The following is a 10,000-nucleotide window of genomic DNA, read 5'->3' on the forward strand; positions in this document are numbered from 1 at the left end:
GAATGCCAGACTATGGAATTCTTTGGCAACTTAGTATATCTTGAGGCCACTGGGGAAAAGATTAAAGCTGACAACGATGTTGGGGGACAACATTGACCTTCAATAAATGCCCATGTAGGCAATTGATCTTGGAGCCAAAATGAGAGCGCACGTAAATTACACGCCCAGTAATAGAGTTTGAAGTTAGGTAATCCCATTCCGCCATCTGATTTAGGCCTCTGCAAAAAATCCTTCCTTATTCGGGGGTGTTTCTTATCCTAAATGAACTTGGAGATAATTTTATCCAGATTCTTAAAAAAAGATTTTCCATGGTTTTTTTAGCAGATTTCACGGCAAAACACGTGGCTAAATAAAGTTTACGGCGATTTCTTTATTATTATTTACTGTAGTCCTACTAGACCCCAGGAAAATACATCTGACCACAGTAGTTGTCTGTGTGTCTATATATATATACTAGAGGGATGCCATACTGTGTGTCGTATATGTCACCTCCTCCTTCACATTCAGTAGACCTCGTACCCTCTTTTGTGGCCAGATGTAATTTCCTGGGGTCTAGCATAGGACTATAGTAAATAATAAAGAAATCGCCATAAAAACAGGGGAAAAAAAGACGATAAGAATATATTTAGCCACTTGTTTAAATGCCCTCGCCCCCCCTGTCAAAAATAGCTAAAATCGTTCAAACTAAAGAAAGCAGCAAATGAGAAAAGACACTCATCTTTTACTTTCTCAAATAACAACCTAAAACATGAACCTTGGTTGAAAAAAAGGTTGTCTGTTATATTAACATAGCCTTGATCGACGTGGACAGTGGACTTAACATGCAGCCCATTCATGCAGAATAATTCTGGCGAGCAGACAGTTATGTACATTTTGTTGGTGTCACTGGTGATGATGTCACTCTCCGACATGTGATATCACAAGCTCACAGACGTTACCATATATGAAGACTATTCTGGCACGTGTCGAGTGGATATCTACAAAATAAAGATAATTCTGTAATTCCCCATACATGGAACGTACCCTGATGTCATCAATATGAAATCATAGTACTTGGTTCATAGAATGGCCTGGACTTGAAAAGGCATAAAGGTGACACAGACAGATACAGAAATCTCCATATATGGGCATTAAAAGGGACACACGGACACAACAGATATTTTATAACCAGGTATTGCATAACTATATAGGGTCCATGTTTTTTTTATCCCACGATTTTGTAACCCAGTTTTCTTTTCACCCAGTGCCAATTATCTAATGTAATCCTGGGCGCTACACTTCCTCTGCCAACCTGGGGGGGGCAGCGGACTGACCTCATGCCTCCTTCTATGCAATATATATAGGGTCCATGTTGTAAAATAAAAATCCTATATTTGTTAGTACAGTATGTTTCCATGGTCAATGTCTGTTGAAGTCAACTGCATGGTGACTAATACAAACTCACCACCAAGATACTATATAAATATAGACTTCTTCTCCATCCTACAGGGTACTTGTTTTTGTGATATATTAGAAAGACTAAAATACATTTGTGGAAAGAACCTTACATTGACGTCTTTAGCATGGGCTTAGTCATATTGTGGTCATATGCGCACACACACACACACACACACACACACACACACACACACACACACACACACACACACACACACACACACACACACACATTTGAATTATTTTATTTGGATCTGCACAAGAGGCGTAATACAATAGACCCAAACACTGATCAGAATTAGGTTCTACATTATATGGTCCAACCAGATATAGCTGCTGCACATACACACACACACTTAACATGAATGAAAAGTACAGTCACAATCTAAATACATACAGTATTAGTGCACATGTGCACAACGTTCACACAAAAGTGTCCAGTACAGTACAGTACAGTACTACAGTACAGTACAAGCAAGAGCAAGATTAAGTGTGAAAACACTCCTGTGGTCTAGAGTTGCAAAATGGCTGAAGATCCTGGATCAGCTGTTACTTAATGTGTGTGTGACACTGTGTGTGTGTGTGTGTGTGTGTGTGTGTGTGTGTGTGTGTGTGTGTGTGTGTGTGTGTGTGTGTGTGTGTGTGTGTGTGTGTGTGCGTGCGAGAGAAAGAGAGAGAGAGGGGCAGAGAGAAAGAACACTAAAGGAACTGAAAGTGCAGGAGTGGGCAGGAGTCAAACATAGGAATAGAAGACATTCCCAATGAGGGCTGCAGTATGCAATGTATTCAAGAATCAAATGTGTATTTAATTGACATGTTAATTAATTCACGGTCAAGACCTAGGCGGTGTATCGGCGGAAGTAGCGGGATTTTGGCGGAAGCATGCACCGCTCAAGGAAATTACGTTACATTCTCTGTGAATGAAACAAGTGTTGTAATTGGACGAAAAATATCGTATCCGGGGGTAATACATCTGACTCTCTGCCTTAGGTTGTGACCAGGCTTTTGTCTTGGCAGATGAGTAAGGCTGGGACCGAGGCTATTCAGTATGTCTGTTGGTGTCATGACCACGGCCTCTACAGGCCATGTGACTGTTTGTCTCTGTAGTGTGCCTCTGCCCCTTCCCTAGCCTGACCTAAGCAGAGACATTTCTGGCCTAGATGGGAGGGTCGCGCCTCAGAAATGCGCGCACCCTGATTGGATCTCATCGATCTGTCCGTCACCCCCGGCCCCTCCTCTCCCCCCTAGTGCAGCGCTACGTCACATCATTTAGAGCGACGCCCACCCGGAAGGGTTGACTCCCACTTTTAGACTGGTTCAGCCCACGGCTTTTTCCAGGCTTTCATCTTTCGCGCAGACGAAATGAAAGCCTGGGTATCGAGGCTACCCCTTCCCTAACTCTGCTCCATCAGTGATTGCCCTCAGTGCCGTCAACTGTACGGAGTTAAATTTGTTCTGTTATGCCAACAAAATGTGGAATAACGTACCAGCAGCCATCAAAAAGTGCAACTTTGTACCCTACTTCAAAACCAGCATAAAAGAGCACCAGCTGTCTGCAATTTGCAACTGGTTCTTACAAGTCGTTTGTTTGTTGGTCCTGACAAGTTTTCTAAGCTTCACACCAGAAATGAATAAAAGGAATTAATGTTGTCATGGATACAGACAGAGAGTTGAACCCAAGTGCAAAGTCACAACAAAGAGTAGATATAAAGTATTTAAAAAAGAATAAGCTGATCTTACACGGTAGATGCAGGCAATCGAGAATGACATATAAGTCAACACAGGAACAGGCAGGACATCAATGACAACAGGTTATGAACTGACAGTGAGTGTTAGCAAAGAGTCCAGTCTTATAGGCAGCATGTTGATTAGCAAAAGAGTTCACAGGTTGCCTGATGAGAGAGTTGGACACAGGTGTGTAAGTGGGACTGCAGTGTGGTGGAAATGAATGTGGGAGTGGCCATGGTGGAGTCACAGACTGAGGGAGAGAGAGACTGTGACAAAGTATGGTTTTGGACATACAAGATTTCTGTAGCCTGGTTTCCAGCCCATAGACCCCGCCCACTCGACTGAGCGCACAGCTGGAAGCTCTCAGAGTCTGACAATCAGGCTAAGATTTCTGTGCAACAGTGACGATATTCAATCAACATTCTATCTAACATATCTAACATAACCTTTTTACAGCACAAGCCGGGTTAGGGTTAGAATTAGAAATTAATCGGTTTTGCTGTTCATTTAGTCTGAGAGACTGACTTCCCTCCTCCATGGTGGCGTTTGGCCTTATTATTACCACCACTGACCCTGTAAACATTTCATGACTTGCATCATTGCATGTGTGACGTGAGAGCCATCTGTAAAGTCACATATCATCACACATATCACATATCATTCATCTATGTTATCAGCTGGGTCACAAACTGCTTATCAGCTACGTTTGCATGACATACCGGTAGTTGCATTTGAGTGTGCATGTGAACATGTGCATGTGCATGCTTTGTGCTTTGGTGTGTGTGCGTGCGTGCGTGCGTGCGTGCGAGTTAGGTTGTGTACATCCGAGCCACCTTTCCTCTCCCAGTGAAACCTAAGAGCTCCACCCTACCTGCCAGCCTCTCACACCACTGTGCCTTTCCATAAAAAATTCACACCTATCTCTTTCACTTAATGATGTCCTGAATCGCTTTCTCATCAATAAAGACAGATAAGGGTGGAGAATGAGACAGACTGACTTGCAGTACATTTTAACAGCAGGCGACAGCCAAGCCGGAAGTGCTTTATTTGTCTATGGGACCAGGCGACTACCGGCGATAGCAGGTGAAAAAATATAATATACAAAAATATAATGATCTGATGACCTCCAGTATACACATGCAATCAACATCCCTGTTTACACACAGTTTATTGTATTATGTTCACTCTGTCTGGTTTATTCTCTCTCTCTCTCTCTCTCTCTCTCTCTCTCTCTCTCTCTCTCTCTCTCTCTCTCTCTCTCTCTCTCTCTCTCTCTCTTTTTCTCTCTCTCTCTCTCTCTCCCTCCAATATAAGGGGTCATAGATGAAAGGGTCCAGTGTAACATGAGGAACTAAAGATTCACTCACACTCAAACACCACTCAAACTATAGCCTGTGTGTGTGCAAGCGCACATGCGTGCGTGCGTGTTTGTGTGTGCGTCTGTGTGTGTGCATGCGTCTCTGTGTGTGTGTGAGTGTGCATGTGCGTGTGTGCATGTGTGCAGTGTGTGTGTGTGTGTGTGTGTGTGTGTGTGTGTGTGTGTGCTGGTGTCCTACTGTCCTTGCATGTGTGTGTCTCATCAGATGTTTCACTATACTTGCTGTTTCTCAGTTTATATGAATGTCTGTGAGCATTCATCTCGCTGTCTTTGCGTGGATAAGTGAGTGTGACGTGCGTGTGTGCGTGCGTGCATGTTTGCATGCGTGCATGCACGCATGCACGCATGTGCGACGTATGCGTGTGTGTGTGGGGATAGGACTTCAAAGTATAACATGCCTTAGTCTTCACTCAGCCACTGAATGAGAAATGGGTTTTGGGGGTTTTGGCGTGGGGGGGTGTGGGGGGGCAGAGGGAACCCACAGTTGATTTCACATAAGATATGACTGGTGTCACCACAAAGATACTATTTACTGCTCGGACAGAGGTACGTGTGTGTGTGTGTGTGTGTGTGTGTGTGTGTGTGTGTGTGTGTGTGTGAGTGTGTGAGTGTGTGAGAGGGTGTGTGTGAGAGGGTGTGTGTGTGTGTGTGTGTGTGTGTGTGTGTGCGTGCGTGCGTGCGTGCGTGCGTGCGTGCGTGCGTGCGTGCGTGCGTGCCAGAGAGTGAGAGAGAGAGACTTTCTAATTATTGGCCTGTTAACCATAACAGATAATAGGTTCATTCAGATAAACACTGACAGTGTAGGAGGCCATGAACCAGATTCAGATTCACAGCATTGAACATTATGGATGTCCATCATTATGTTTTAGAGTTCTAGTGGTTCTCAAACATTTTAAATTCAAGGATCCCATAACGTCCCCATCAAGTAACCCAATACAATGTTTGATCCCATAAAAAAGACACTGTGGTTATTAATACATGGATAATAATTATAATAATGATAATAGTAATAATAATAATAATAATAATAATTATTATTATTATTTGTATTGTAGCATCATTGAGCAGAGCTCTGTGTGAAGCATGAGAAACGACACGCTGCGATCGGTGTAAATGGAGCCGCCAGGCAGGCAGAGTGAGAGGGTGAGCAGATGAGTAAATTAACACGAACAGAAACGGGAGAAAACTAACATTAAATATTCACAGCTGACACCTATAGTTCCAGCTGCTAGTGTGAAACTTACACGTCCTCTCTCTCTCTCTCTCTCTCTCTCTCTCTCCCCTCTCTCTCTCTCTCTTTATCTCTCTCCGTCTCTCTCTCTCCTTCTCCCTTTCAACCTCTCTCCCTCTTCTTGAATTTCTCCACTTACTCTTTCGCTTTTTTCCACTCCTCTTTCTTGCGGTGTTGTAGTTCAAGACTTCTTTGATTCCGAGGGAGACCACACTCGGTGTTGAATAAAAATACACTTGCGCTTTTAATTTGAGTGGAATGAAATTGCTAAAACCATGATTGCTGAAATTCTGATAAATTCCCAACTGAACTTATATGGCTGTATACTGAACGCAATAAGGAAACATTTAATCTGTTGAAATGACAATATTCAAATGTCACCATCTGTTCTGCATTTGCACCGTACTTCGGTACTTCCACAGATAAGAAAGCAGTATATATTCTACTACAGAAAGTCAGCACAAATAGAGGACTACACACATGTAATGCTTCAAGAGTGACAATGACCTTGTGACCAACGATTCCCATTGGCTCGTATTGTCTTTCAAATCTTAAATTGGCCTGGAATTTGCCGTGTGGACTGCACCCCCCCCCCCCACACACACACACACACACCCCAACCTCCTCTTCTCCATTTTCACCTCTCTTCTATTTTTCCCTCTTTCTGTCCCTCATGCGTTGTCTTGTTCTCCATCCTGTGGCAGCTGTTAGGGTCCCATCAGTCTTAGAAGACAATGGCAATGGGCTCAGGTTGCCGGACGGCTACTGTGGCAATGTTGAACTATAACATTCCATCTACCGCTGGCATAATGTTTGGCCCGCCACTCTCTGCTTATTCAGCCCCCCTAGAACAGCCAGTATGGTGGATTCCAGGGGTCCGAGGCCAGTGCGTCATGTGTGTGTGTGTGTGTGGGGGGGGGGGGGGGGGGGGGGGGGGGGGGAGGGAGGGAGGGTGGGTGTACAAGTACATCTCAGACACACGCCTTGTCATAACACAGACGGCTGTGCCAAACGAAGGACAAGACGGGGGACCGCCGCTATTTTAAGGCGTGTGTGTGTGTGTGTGTGTGTGTGTGTGTGTGTGTGTGTGTGTGTGTGTGTGTGTGTGTGTGTGTGTGTGTGTGCGAGTGTGCGAGTGTGTGAGTGTGCATGCATGCGTACAACAATTCCATAAGACCCCAGGTGGAAAAGCAAGAGAGGAGGCAATGACGGCAGGGAATGGTTTATGCGTGCGTGCGTGCGTGCGTGCGTGCGTGCGTGCGTGCGTGCGTGCGTGCGTGCGTGCGTGCGTGCGTGCGTGCGTGCGTTCCTCCATATGTGTGTGTGTTTAGACAGTGCACATTATACCTTTTCATCCCTACAATTCCAGGAATGCCAACCAGGCTCTTCTATCTATCTTCTCTGGCCCCTCGGACCCGAAACCCAACCACAGTTGTTCCAAAGAGGCTTTGTTTGTTTAACAGAGGGAGGTAGACGGACGAAGACAGAAAGATTTGTTTTACATTTTTGTTCCTGAGAGAATCTGACCACCATGTGATATTGTGTTATATTAACTCCCATAATTAACAATACAACATAATTGAACGGAGGTTTGATTATTGTGTGACCAATTTCAAGCCAGATATATGAACGTGATAGCCTCTGTAACACATAGACCTTGACACAATACATAAAGGTGGGGATCGAACCTGTGACCTTTTTATGTTTATGTGTCAGCCGTTGTAAAAGCTTGGCCACCCTGCCTAGAGACCGGGAGGTCTTTTGAAAGCCTAATGGTGGCCCTAGTGGGGTGCCAAACGGAGGCGTCATTCTGTGGGTGTCCTGTCACAAGCAGTCAAGCACCCATTAGTGAAGTCCACAGGAGACCTGTGCTAGCACTTTTACTTCCCAAGGATAGAATGATTGTCACCTTCTCACAGTAACGCTTCACTTGTACGCCATTGCACGTTCAGTGTCGTACACTGTAAATAGCAGATATACAGCTCACAATGTGCCTCAGTGCGATACATTGTGAGCTTGTAGATCAGTGGTTCCCCAACATTTCAGGTCGAGACCCAAAAGAGTGATTAGACAAAGTTTGAGAGTGTCTGTCCTGTTGTCTGTTTTGTTTGTCTGTTCACACTTGTCATTGTTTAACTGTTTTTTTGTTTTTTCATGTTTATCAAATTTTTTATTATGGATTGTATGTGGAACATTTACATTGCCTGTTATTTCTTTCATTTTATTTAACAAAACTACTCATTATCAATAGTGGCTTCATCATAAAAAAAATGTTTTAGCGACTATCTTAGTTTTAAGGGTAACTGTTTTAAGGCCAAGGGTAACTTCTGCGCTGCTTACAGAACTCGCCTTTGGCTCGTTCTTGAGGCAACGCAGGCGTGCCATTAAAAACAGTAAAGCACACCCTCTCGTGTAATATTGCTTAAAAAGTGACAATAGCTGATAAGCAGCTCACAACACGTCATATCGTGATGAGTTGTGAGCTTGTAGATCTTCTATTTTCACTCTACTTTTGTGCGACACTGTTGTATGTTGAAGATGGGCATTAAAGTGGCACTATGCAACTGTATTTTTTTTATTTTTTTATTTTTAAGATTTTTTTTTTTGCGGCTTACGCCTTTTATTGATTTTTGAAGGGACAGACAGTAGGCTGACAGGAAACGGGAGAGAGATGGGGGGATGACATGCAGTAAAGGCCGTGTCGGGTCCGGGAGTCGAACCCGCGGCACACTGCGACTGGATTACCAGTCCGGTGCCCAGACCGTTACGCTACGGCCTGGGCCGCAACTGTATTTTTGTATCAATAAAATGTAATTGTGTCCAATCTGTATCGTAGAGTATGTTAATACAATATAACTTATAGGGTGGTGGTATTTTGTCTCCCTGCTCTTCTAAGTTCTATTGAGACAAGTTCATGTCTCACCTATAGACACACACATCGATGGTCAAGATTCAATGTATCTCCTGAGCAAGCAGGCAGGCTTAACTCAATGGTACAAATTGCAGCAATTGCACATTAAACTAGAATCTATACGTAGATGGCTCGAAGAGGAAAGTTACATAGTGCAGTTTTAAAAAGTGTAATAGTGGAGATACAAGGTTTCTGCCCGACAGCAAAGATTTGTATTATTTCTAAATGATGGCCTGTTATGAAAACATTGTTACAAATGTTCGGAGCAAAATGGTCTACAGAGACTGACTGTCAATCATTGTGTGTTTGCAGAGGGTCTGAACCATGCCATGCATGGGCCCACCCAACCAGTGTGTGTGTGTGTGTGTGTGTGTGTGTGTGTGTGTGTGTGTGTGTGTGTGTGTGTGTGGGTGCATGCGTGCGTGCGTGCGTGCGCGCGAGAGAGTGAGAGAGTGAGAGAGTGAGTGAATGAGATAGTTTGAGTGTATAGTTTGGTCCTATCTAGAGCTTTGTCTTTGTTCAGGCATGTCTATGTCGGGGTGCCTGGATGTGTGTGCTTTAAGTGTGTGTGTGTGTGTGTGTGTGTGTGTGTGTGTGTGTGTGTGTGTGTGTGTGTGTGTGTGTGTGTGTGTGTGTGTGTGTGTGTGTGTGTGTGTGTGTGTGTGTGTGTGCGTACGCCGGGAGTGCGGCATGCTGTGCCCTGTCAAAGTAGATTTACAGGAGGTTTGGCCTTGAGGGTGTGTGAGGGAGTGTTATATGGGAGCAGGGAGACGGTTTGGAGCAGGTGTGTGTAGCCTCTTCATAGGTGAAGGGTTCAGAGTTCACCTCACCACAAAAGGGAAAGTTAGGGCTAAGACAATGCAGACCATGGAACCGATGCTACCATACACTCAGAATAGAACCACACTATAATAACTGCAATGGACACTTTGACTGATGATGGCTGTATATTTTTATTGTCACATTCGCAATCTAATTTTATCATTTTGTTTGCTGCAGAAAGCAAAGTAGTTCACCTACTAAAATAAAAAATATATTCACAATTAATCCACTTTAACCTCGTTATTATACTTTGTTGTACATCAAATTGCGGCTGTCGCAAAATGTTCACCTAATTTTGCCAAATGTTTACCTATTATAACATTCACAGTGTGGCCAATAAATCTCTTTTCTGATGCACTTACTAAAACAGCACTGCTACATTCAGCAGCATTATAGTTGAATAATGTTCAAAATCCGATCAAGCAGTCATACTCACAGTTTCATATGTAATATATTGAATGTTAATACATTGCAGTTGCGGGGGTTCTACTGC

This window comes from Protomyctophum parallelum (genome assembly GCF_964188405.1).
Source record: "Protomyctophum parallelum genome assembly, chromosome: 3".
Taxonomy (NCBI): Eukaryota; Metazoa; Chordata; class Actinopteri; order Myctophiformes; family Myctophidae; genus Protomyctophum; species Protomyctophum parallelum.